Genomic DNA, 12,614 nt, shown 5'->3' on the forward strand with positions numbered 1-12,614 from the left:
GCTCCAGTAACCACTTAACACCAGGTGGGCTGTAAGCTCGTCCACCCATTTAGATATCTTGATTAGGCAATAAAATAAAAAAAACCAAATGATAAGTAGCAACGAAAGTTCCAGAGACGAAGTGATGTCGTAAAGAAACTGAAATCCCAAGAAACATCAACAAACACTAGCCATCGTCAACAAACAAGACTATTAAGTGTAAACTATCGTTCATATACGCAGTTTCCATAGACATTACGCAACTTACTCGCAATCAAGAGATTTGAAGATACGGATCAATAATCAACCGGCTACGACTTTCCAAAGCAATAGACCTTCCAATAATGAGTTAACTAATAGCATAACAACTGTGGACGTTGGGATTGTAAAGATAGCAATATTACTACCGCTTACATTGAACGTTAACAGTAAGTCTATTACGATACGGTGATGTGAAGATGTTAATTATATTTTATGGTGTTTAATTTGTTTGGTTCCTGGTTTGGTCTTTTTTAATCTATATGTATAAATATGAAATGCTGTTCGTTAGTCTCGCTAAAACTCGAGAACGGCTGGACCGATTTGGCTAATTTCGGTCTTGAATTATTTGTGGAAGTCCAGAGAAGGTTTAAAAGGTAGATAAATATCAAAATTCCTTTTGTTTGTTTTAAGTTTATTTTATACAAAAGTTTAGGTCTTTTATTTATCGATTGAGGCACTACGAAGTATGCCGGGTCAGCTAGTGACCATATATAATTTAGGAGTCATTCTCGGTCCTTTGTCTTTCTAAATCGGTCGGATCATTTCGATTGAACCATACTTTTGTTTAGATCCATAATACCAGTTTAAAGTTTTGATGTCATTAAATAATTCGGAGAAACGTTAGGTTATGCCTGAATATTTTATTCAGAAATACAAACATCAATTTTGATTGTCCATTGATTTGTTTATTAAATCGACTAATTCTTGCTTATTAATTTTATAGTTTGTAATGATTCATTCCAATTTAGAAAATGTTCTTAATACAACTACTACAATCCACCACACCTTAGTGGAAAGTGAGTTTAAACGATATTACTCATAAATCGGCAACATGAAAGCACAGCGTGAAAGTGCGTGAGATCATTCGGATAACGCATATAATTAACCGAAGCAAATCTCTGATTTATCTGTTAAGGGGCGTTTAAATTGTCAATTTTAATTATCGACTGAACGCTTATTAGCGAATCGGATTGTCTACGGCTTACACGATTCGATGATCGCCAGGAATCTTCGGTATGTTTTGTTTATTTTAACACCAAAGAGGTTTTATTGTATTCTTTTATTTAATATTTTTAACACGCTTTTACTAGTTTGTTTGTGTATAAAGGAATCTTTCAATGATATTTTGACCGACTTCATAAAAATTTGGACACGCATCAAGAAATGATGACAATATAATAATTTTATAGCTTCGCTCTAATATCCTAACCATTGTCTACAAGATAAAAAAAATGAAATTAATTGTCAGTTCGGTTTTCTGTTTAACCATTTTGTTATAGTTTTTAAAAAGCATATATTTTGTTATTTTAGCCAACTTAGTTTTGTTGTAGATAACTACTTTATCACCTTTATGACAATGTAATTAATCTTACAAATTAAAACAATTTACGTAACGAAACCTAGAAAGCTAACACCGAAATAGATTATCGATTTAATCTTGATGACTCCAAAAAGTTCCAAATGTGGGTTATTGTTTCATTCGGCAAACGTGTTAATCTGAAATTACGTAAAATTGGTAGATAATCTATTTTAATTTTACATAACTTGAAGCGCATAATATATGTAAAGTTAGCTTTTGCAACGATTTATGAAATGTTCTGGATTGATTGCTCTTTGTCTGGGTGTTTAATATCCAGTTATATACATAATAATATATATTGAAACGTATATAAATGTCAGATAGCCGTATGTGGCTTGTCTCTTATATTTATTATTATTAGTGCTGGCCCACTGATATGAAATAGCCCTGTGATACTTCAAAATGAATGCCAGCTTAAGTCAAGCTCGGGCGTGTATATGTCCTTTATGATTTTTTTTATTGACCTTGTAGGCAGACGAGCATACGACCCACCTGATGATGAGTGGCTACCGTCGCCTATCGACTTCAGCAATGCAAGGGGCAGAGCCAAGCCGCTGCCTACCGCTTAATACTGTCCACAAGCTTCGTTTGAAGAAGAACATGTCATAGCGCTCGGAAAACACCGTGGAGGGGAGCTCATTCCATAGCCGGATGGTACGTGGCAAAAAGACCTCTGGAAACGCACTGTGGATGAACACAGTGGCTCCAGGTAGTATGGATGAACTCTACTCCGGTGGCGGGCGGTGCGATGGTAAAAACGAGTTGATGGTTTCATCTCGAATAATTCCTCAGAGCGCTGAAATTTATCAATAATTTTAACGGTATAACTTTAACCATATATAATTTTCTATCTACATTCTGTCTCGTAAGTTTAACGTTTTTAAGTTGCGTAATTACTGGTGATAGGACCTCTTGTTAGTCCACATGGGTAGGTCCACCACGCTGCCTATTTCTGTCGTGAAGCAGTAATGCGTTTCGATTTGAAGGGTGGGGCAGCCGTTCTAACTATACTGAGACCTGAGATGGTATACCTCAAGGTAGGTGGCGGCATTTACGTTGTAGATGGCTATGGGCTCCGGTAACCACTTAACACCAGGTGGGCCGTGAGCTCGTCCACCCATCTAAGCAGTAAATAAATATAAAAAAAGAATGTGGTATATCCGCACAGATACCACCTTTACAATTGCGAATTCGGCCTCACGTCTCAAGTGAGTAGCGGCACTAACGCTGTGAAGTTTACCCCGCCCGGTTATCCCGGTTGACCCGGTCACTTAATAGGACAAGGTTTTTTAGCCACTGCGCTACGGAACCCAAAAATAAAACTTATCTTTTCGTATGTTTGAATTAATTCATAAGGTCAGTTATAACACAAAATGATTGTATAATATACGTACATGTATTACTTAATTATTTTTTGTACAGAGTTGATGTCTTATGCTATTTTATGGTTGCGACATGATTGGAATCAGGAACTATGGTTTTTCAATACACTCGTTTACCTACTGACATGAATGACACGGTTTTTTTTTTTTTTTTGCGAAATCCACTTTCAACAGAAGATCTTTCTGATTGCTTACATTTGAATAATTATTGCCAAACATTGTTACAAAACATTTGTTTTATATATTCATTATTATTTACAAAATTATATCGGCCGTTAAGAAATTATTTCTAATCACATTACGTAATGGACAATAAGTTATCACACTTTTATTTGACCGATACCAGTATTGTATTTACTTTTGTTTACCTCAGTACGTCCACTAATGGTACACAATCGCATGAACTCGATACAAAAATAAAATAAATACGTTGAAAATTATTTTCAGTAAAGGTATTCCCTTTTGTGCCGTATTCTGTCAAGGATAAGGCTTAGATTAAACTGGGAAGAGCGCATAGGATTATCTTAAATGAAAACAACATAGAATAGTAATCTACGGCGCACGGGTGGTCGCGCTGACATCTATCAGCCATTTAAATATCAATACTCCATGCGTGTTTCTGTATAATTCGGAATACTGAATGCCAATTTATGTATTTAGTAATAGAATTCGAATTTAAATGATTTTTAATCTTATCTTATACCTTTAAACGAGCAATTCTTGTATATTCATATATATAATATATGATCTGAAACTCGGAAACGGCTCCAACGATTTTCATAAAATTTAGTATACAGGGAATTTCGGGGGCAATAAATCGATCTAGCTACGATTTATTTTCAGAAAATATTGTTTTATTCGTGTTTTCAATATGATTATTCAATTCAATATTATTATTGAAAACACGAATTGATACTCTTCCCGACATCTATTGGCGAATAAAAATACAATTTTTCTTAATTGAGGGCAACTAACCTCTTTAAAGACACAACAAGATGGCGTTATCAAAAAAAAACCGGTCATCATCTAGTATAATATAATGGGAATATAACGAGTCCATTCTAAGGGAGCTAAACATCCGAAAAAAGCTTTCTGGCATCTGTCGGGAACGAGTTATGAGCTTCTTCGGACACATCATGCGGTCTCCCAGACATGAGGCTCAAAATTTCGGGTCGCCAGATTTCCACCTGTTTCGGTATCTTCAGAATTCTTTAGGCAGTGTCAGGTTAACATCACGAGAGGACTGCCAAAATCAATTGTCGCGGTATTTTGATCAGAAGCCCCAAAATTTCTATAGCAATGGGATCATGTCCCTACCTATAAGAAAAAGCAAAAAGTTATCGAACAAAATGGTACCTACATACTTTAGTTAAATGTAAATAAACTATATTAAAAAATGTTGTGAATTTTCTTAAAAAATGCGAAAAAACTTTTTCCCCAACCTATTAGAAGTAAAAACTTTTTCCCCAACCTATTAGAAGTCTTTGACAATTGAATCATAATAGTGTAATAAAATTTCAACTAATTAAAGTCAAACTTCGACTACCGGGGGCCACTAGTTTACGTTAAAACTCTATTTCAGTTCAATTCGAAGGTACGTGCGCTATGAAGCTATTCGGTCAGATTTCCCCAATACAACTTGCAACAAAATTAATTAACTGAATTCTCTTTACAACAAAACAGAAACAATAATTCCGCATTCGATCGCTAATTACGTGTGCACTATGAAATTCTAATCGCACGGCATCGGACTTTGAGTAATTCGAAGTAATCTTAAATATTCTTGGTTTATTAACACGAAACACATGCATGTTCTAACGTTATTAAACAATTTACGAACGCAATAAAATTGTTTAGCGTATACGATTTCTCTGTTTCTATTTAAGAGTCGGTAATGTTGCTTCAAAAAAATAATACGTGAATACACGCGGTCTGGCAATAGCTTTTTCCTACTGTCGCCTTTTGCCTTTTGTCAAATCAAATTGCGTGTTTGAAGCTGATGTACAGCAATGATCTCAGGTTTGAGCCCAGTGAGCTCACTTATAAGGTTACGCTGAAATAGCCTCTCAAACTATCAGCTTAGGAAGGAAAAAAAGCAATTATCTTGAATTATGTTGTGACTTCGAACTCATGCCTCAAGGTGAATAACAGCCTGGGGATTTTTGGCTCCAGTATCATCTTAACACCTGGTAGATCGCATTACTGTTTTCTTGGAAAGTTTTAATCTTATTATTAGTTCGAACATAATTTTTGAAGTGAAAACTTGTTTAGAATCGTTGTGATTTCAAACCGGATGCAACGGAAAAAACGACAGGTAAGAGACACAAATACAAAAATGTGTAGGATGAAGCCAGCAAAGAATGAGACAGAAATATACATACTATGTAATACAGCGCCATCTGTGAGATTTTTTAATACTAACGTGTGTATGAAAGTTCTTGTAGTGAATTTTAATTTAGGATTATACGTGAAATTAAAATATCAATTCACAGAGGGCGCTACCTTACAATTATTTACTAATGACAAAATTTTACATATACTTAAGACGTTTAGGATAATTGTATTTTAATTTTGGAAGGTTTCACTTCTAACACGTGTGAATTGCACACATTTTGTTTTTTTTTCTTGTTCACGATTACAATCTCCGTTGAAAAAGATTATAATGAGTCATTATCATACTTTTATCAACATTTGCATTCCTCGGTCCGCAATTGTGTGACATTGTTTGTTTAAAACGTAAACACAATAAACAGTAAGTAATATGTGTTGTGTACATTTCCGTTATTTTTACATCCCGTTTATGTTTACTTATTTTATTGAAAGCAAACTCTTTGATTATAAACAATCGGATGGAAACAAAATCCAATTACTTAATTTTTTCTTAATAAAAGAAGACTGAGAGCAGTGGACCGGATTAAGAAAAAAAAGATATTCCAAAACAAATTGATATACACTAAAAACAATAATCATCGAAATCGGTTGGCGTGATATTGAGTTTTCGAATTATTCATCTATTTGTCGCGCACGTACTTAATGCAAATTTAAGACTTATATGGTTTTCTCATGGATACCATTATCAGAACTAGACTAAATTGAAATGGGACCACATGAGAAGCGTTAGCTTTCTAATAAAAAAAGAATCTTCAAAATCGATTCACCCAGTCAAAAGTTATGAGGTAACAAACATACACAAAAAAACATACAGTCGAATTGAGAACTTCCTCCTTTTTTGAAGTCGGTTAAAAAAGGTTTTTGTTCATGATTTTTTATGTGACAACATTTATTAATTGCTTCTCGACAACAATTTCAAACGAACTACCGTACTGAGACTTCACTACATGTCTTAAGGTGCATATTAGCATGAACCTCGCTGACCTGGCTTCTTCCTATACTACAGCCAATAACTGTAGAAAAACAAAACAGAATTACCAGTTCGTTTATAGAGAACGTAGAAACAACGTATGACTTTTTTGTTTTTATTTAGAAAGTACTTTATTTAGATTTGCTTATGCAACAAGTCGCGGGCCGATAGTTCTTTCACCACTGACAGCTCTATTCGTGTGTAGTTAGTTGACAATCATGCATCTGTCAATGTATATTATGTAATTAAAGATTTAGTGTGGGTATATCGTGAATGAATTAGATTACTCGAACGTCGGATATTGTATAATCTAAAGCAGATCATTTAATTAGCTTAATTCATGCTCAGGAATTATTCAAATTGTATCCCTGTAATTTTTAACGGAATTGGAATTGTTATACTACTATTTCTGCATATTAAATAAATAGACTATGGAATTAACTGAAAATCCTCAATGCCTTATTGCTTTAAAATAGGATTCAAAATTGCAATATGAATGATATAGTCAGTCAGACATTTCATCGATTAATTAATTAGGTTAGATATAATAATATTAAGAATTAATTTTAAATAAATTTCTTTACACATTAGTTAATTCTTTCACAATGCAGTCATAGTGACTATTTTTGGGCAATATAGGTATTTACTATGTTTCAGTGTTTCTAGCGTTAAATACTATTAGATATGTTGGTAGGTAATTGCGGTTATTCTTGAATTAATCAAGTATCTTACCTCACAAATGAAGATGAAATTATCCCCTTGAACGTGCGTCTTGCCTCAGGGAAAGAGAGGCCAAAACCGATCTACACGGGAGCTCTCTTCTTCGACGTCGCAAAAGCGTTCGACAAAGTCTGGCACAAGGGTTTGATTTTCAAACTTTTCAACATGGGCGTACCGGACAGTCTCGTGCTCATCATACGGGACTTCTTGTCTAACCGCTCTTTTCGATATCGAGTAGAGGGAACCCGCTCTTCCCCGCGACCTCTCACGGCTGGAGTCCCGCAAGGCTCCGTTCTTTCTCCGCTCCTATTTAGTTTATTTGTCAATGATATTCCCCGGTCGCCGCCGACCCAGCTAGCCTTATTCACTGACCACACAACCGTTTACTACTCAAGTAGAAACAAGTCCCTAATCGCGAGTAAGCTCCAGAGTGCAGCGTTAACCCTCGGACAGTGGTTCCGAAAATGGCGCATAGACATCAACCCAGCGAAAAGCACAGCAGTGTTATTTCAAAGGGGAAACTCACCGCTTATTTCCTCCCGCGTTAGGAGGAGAAATATCACACCCCCGATCACCCTCTTCGGCCAACCTATACCCTGGGCCAGGAAGGTCAAGTATCTGGGAGTCACCCTGGATGCATCCATGACATTCCGCCCGCATATAAAACAGTCCGCGACCGTGCCGCATTTATTCTCGGCAGACTCTATCCCATGATCTGTAAGCGGAGTAAAATGTCCCTTCGGAACAAGGTGACACTTTACAAAACTTGCATAAGGCCCGTCATGACTTACGCGAGTGTGGTGTTCGCTCACGCGGCCCGCACACACATAGACACCCTCCAATCCCTACAATCCCGCTTTTGCAGGTTAGCCGTCGGGGCTCCGTGGTTTGTGAGGAACATCGACTTACACGATGACCTGGGCCTCGAATCGATCCGCAAACACATGAAGTCAGTGTCGGAACGTTACTTCAATAAGGCTATGCGTCATGATAATCGCCTTATCGTTGCCGCCGCTGATTACTCCCCGAATCCTGATCACGCAGGAGCAAGTCACCGTCGTCGCCCTAGACACGTCCTTACGGATCCATCAGATCCAATAACTCTTGCATTAGATACCTTCAGCTCTAACACTAGGAGCAGGCTGAGGAACCCCGGTAACCGTACTCGTCGAACTCGACAAAGAGGTCGACGTGCAACCTAACCCATGCATAAGCCCGCTGAGTTTCTCGCCGGATCTTCTCAGTGGGTCGCGATTCCGATCCGGTAGTAGATTCATTCGCGAAGCAATTGCTCTTGAGTTGTTAGGTCTCCTTCGGAGGCGCTCGGGCAGTTGTTAGCAAATCCCACCCCTCCTGGCTGAGCCTTTGCTCGCCCACCTGTCCTGGTGAAGCTGGAAAGGCCTCCGGGCCACCAGTAATCTTTCAATCATAAAAAAAAAGGAAAGAGAGGATTACTAGAAATCGCTGGGGCATGTGCGCCACAATATTAATTTCGGATTTTATAAGACTCTTGAAATTTCTCTCCATCTAAAATATCCATAATTATGTACGGTTCTGTATGAATTTTTCAACTAATTTCAATTATTAAAGTATTCGGTATATTTTATCAGAAATTTTGAATTTTGAGTAACCAAATTAAATATCAATAATAATAATAAATAACTGGGAAGAAATCACGCACCGTGATCCGCCCTCAATTAGGATTCTCTCTGTTATGGGTACTAGAGCCTGACATACATCCTTTTAAACGTTGATAATAAACACCCAGACAAAGAGCAAACAAATCTGTGCATCACATGATGTTTGCCGGACGTGGGAATCGAACCCGCGACCCTCGGCACAACAGTCAAGGGCGCTAGCTACTGCAAACATAATAACAAACATGTAGGTAGTTGCGTTCGAGAAATTTCATTTCATTCATATAATAATGAAAAAATCACGTTCTTTCCACGAAAAACAAGTTAACTTGGTTGGTTAGCTAAATTTTATAAATGATACGGCTATCGCTTCAATCTCGCAGAATTACTTTTTTTTTAAAGTTTAATCGAAAGCTACGATCGCGTTTCGCCTACACGTCCACTTTCTCACACAGGTTTCGGACGGCAAAACAAGTGATCTTTAACGAGACCTGCTAACAAGCATTCTTGGATAAATTCAATGTGTTATTATCACTGTCAAATGGGAATTTCACTTCCGTTGCGGCTTAAGTGTTCAAGGTTAGTTCAGTGTGAAAACTTGATAGCGCATTTATATGTACACGACACTAATTATTGGATTGCTTTCAAATTTTCAAAGGTTTTTTCGTTTGGATTATATGTATATTATATGCAATATAAATGATTCGTATTGATCAATGATGATTGATAATGATTGGTAATGATTCAAGTCAATTGTTATAGTAATTCAACATTCAAATTGAGATGACTTAAAACGGTTTCCGATATTTCGGACATTTTCTTTGCTCTCAACCATTCCACTAATAAAATAAGAGGAATATATTTACAAATAATGTTCCTTTTTTCCCTATCTATACGCTGGTAGCCTGGAAGCTCACGGGCTGAACCTGAGGGAATTTTGCTAACAATAGTCCTAGCAAGAGCAGCGCTTCGCAGAATCTACCACCGGATCGAAATTGCGACCCACTGAGAAGATCCGGCGAGAAACTCAGTGGGCTATTACGTGTTATAAAATAAGTGTAGACATGATTAAAACTACTTTTACTGTCGTGCGTGGCCCGTGATTTCTTCGTCACCATTTCCAGTGCCCATAATAGATTGGATTTTTTTATTGCCTTGATAAGCAGACTAGCGTGAAGTCTACCTAGTTGAAAATAGCCACAAACACTGAGAAACATAGGCATAAGCACACAATAAATGTAGAACGATAGTTTGTTTTTTGTTTTAAACCTTGAAAGATTGATTGTGGTGGGCAAGGTAGAAGGGAAAAGACCCGCCGGCCGGCCACCAAACCGTTGGTCGGATCAGATAACTGCGCTCACTGGACTCTCTGTTGCGAACGCCCTGAGAGAAGCCGAAAACCGAAGCAAATGGAAGCTGAGGATACAAAGAGCCACGAAGGGCTTTCAGAGACACGACCTTCAGCAATGAAGTATTCGACTAAGAAGAAGAAGTTTGTTTTAGTGAAACTGAAAGTCTTTACTGGCACTATATCATTAAGAACAGTTACATAAGGTTGTTTATAGCATCCTTCTAATTACAATCCATATCGTAACGGACAACAACGAATTTCCTTACACACCTACTTCACACTTAGTTTGATGTTACGTAAGCTGTGATACAAAGAGAATTGCTCTTAATTATTGGTTTGGAAGTTTCTTACAATGTTGTTTTAATGTAGTATCGAATTTTTTACAGATATTTATTTACAGGTATCTCAAGTTAACGAATTCGTTGTCCCGGATCACACTAGTATTCGTATAATGGCAATACTATTCCAGTGACTCTCAACTCCCGCTATGACACTTTTGTTTGCCGCCAAATTTTAAATTCATAATGATTATCATCTATTGTAGAGAATGTTTAATTAGACATTGAGGATCACTTTTCCACAGCCATAGGTAGAATAGTAGTGGCGTGATCCCATCAATCCGGGTTCAGATTCTAGTGTTAAAACCTCTGAAAGCCTAACGATCTACGACACCAATTTTTTTACAACCAGGAAATCCTTTGCAAGATTCTGTGTTACCGATAGGAGCGTAAAACGTCCGGTCTACAAATAAAATGTAATTTAAAACTGAATAACTCATAATAATAATTATTTAGAAATAATAATAAAAATAATATCACTACTTTAAAATGACATGGCAGAGTAATAGCAGCTTATAGTAAGTAGGTCGGGGCGTATCTCCACTCATCCCCACAGCTTCTAATAAGAGGCCATCAGCACCTACTGGATACTAGGTAAACTTGTATACATTTTAAAATTTACTCTAACATTAGTAATATGAAAGATTGTTTGCATGTTTGGATATATGTTATTCAAACAAGTAAAAATGACTGAATGTATAAAATTTTATTAACCGGACCAACACGATACTTTTCATCAAGAAAATCGACATGGTCAGGACATATCTGTTATTTTAAAACCGAAGTTTGGTCCGTCTTATTATGTATCTACCGAATGGTAATCTGTAGACCTGATGGTGACACGACCAACTCTGTATTCCGGAAAATGAAGTTGTTTCATTAATATTTCGAATTACAAACGCGGGTAGACATTATTAAGTATATATCTTTAATTATAATTAAAACGTAATTTTTTGCTACGAATCACACAAAAAAAACACTATGTATATATAGTTGACAAACTTCGATTCCTTCTAGTAGTTTTCCAAATAAAAATCGAACGTGAGATTTTCAACCTTCGATTGAGCCAAAAGTAATTAGCCGGTAAAAGTGTCACGGTCTTGTGGAACCGTAAAAATCCGCATCAGCACATACATGCCTCCGAAGAAAGCGTGTATTATGTAAAATCTTTAATGAACTGTGGCGTACCTACATAAAAGGTGAACGTTCATGTGAAAACAAAGCGACCGGGCCTTTCTATAATGAAGACGGCTTTCAAGCCGCAGGTTTACGCACATCCTTCGGCTTTGGTTGAAGCCTAAGCGCTTTGATTGAAGGTCAGAAGTAAGCGTGTACCAAAAAAAATCACATTAAAAATTATCAATACGTATTTGAAGAAGCAATGGAACGAAGCCGTAACGTTCAAGTGCAAATAAGAAGAAACGTTGGCAATCGAAAGTCATTTCTTGTGAACTTCGAAACATTTCCTGACAGAACGCTATTAAGTTACAGCAATCAACAACTTACCTTCTAATTCGCACAAACACGCAACAATCCCGGAATAAACTGATTTAAAAAAAATACACTTTGAAACTCGCAATCTGAACTTTCGTAACACTGTCCTTGCAAACGAAAAACAAACTTTTATCAATACCAAAGCTTTCTAAAAGTTTGTATTCAAATGTCAATCCAATTAGTGTTGTGTTGATAATAATCAAAACATAAAACTTTTTTTTCTTTTTGTATCACTAATTGTTAAGTTTTAAAGGTGTTCATTTACGTTTTAGATTGAGACTTGCTTCGAGCGCGGCGGTTCGCGGTTCACTGAAGGAAGTGAGAAGAAACACGTCATACGCTGCGCCCGCGTCTAGCTCACCTTTACGTGCCTTTTGCTTAGTGTATTTGAATGGAACAGTCTTGATACTGTCAATGATAAATGGTTTTTTTTTTCTAAATTAACTAAATATTTGGTGTCGTGATGAGTAAGAAAAATAACCGATGTATTGCTATCAAATCGAGGACTGAAAAGTTATTTAGTTTAAGCTTAATATGCGACATTTATCTTTGTAATTAAAGGTGCATGGTATTAGAATCAACATTCGATGATTTAATAATTGAATTTCAATTAAGTTTACTCCATTGAAATAGCTGATTTTACTGGTGGTATTTCTGCCGTGAAGCAGTAATGCGTTTCGACTTGAAGGGTGGGGCAGCCGTTGTAACTATACAGAGACCTTAGAACTTAT

At 36.7% G+C, this 12,614-nt stretch overlaps 1 protein-coding gene across 5 annotated transcripts in view; it reads right to left on the minus strand.

The window, feature by feature from the left end:
• Positions 1 to 12,191, minus strand: part of LOC114246796 (uncharacterized) — a 103,898-nt gene extending 91,707 nt beyond the window's left edge. For 2 of the 5 annotated variants that reach the window (XM_089733995.1, XM_089733992.1), the window contains exon 1: positions 11,896 to 12,189. The gene's annotated coding sequence lies outside the window, so the exon portion shown is untranslated. Of the gene's footprint in view, positions 1 to 11,895 lie in introns of all 5 variants that reach the window. The other 3 variants (XM_089733996.1, XM_089733993.1, XM_089733994.1) reach the window with 3 other exon arrangements.
• Between the last annotated feature and the right edge of the window lie 423 nt (positions 12,192 to 12,614).

Source organism: Bombyx mandarina, chromosome 16 (genome assembly GCF_030267445.1).
Source record: "Bombyx mandarina strain Sakado chromosome 16, ASM3026744v2".
Taxonomy (NCBI): Eukaryota; Metazoa; Arthropoda; class Insecta; order Lepidoptera; family Bombycidae; genus Bombyx; species Bombyx mandarina.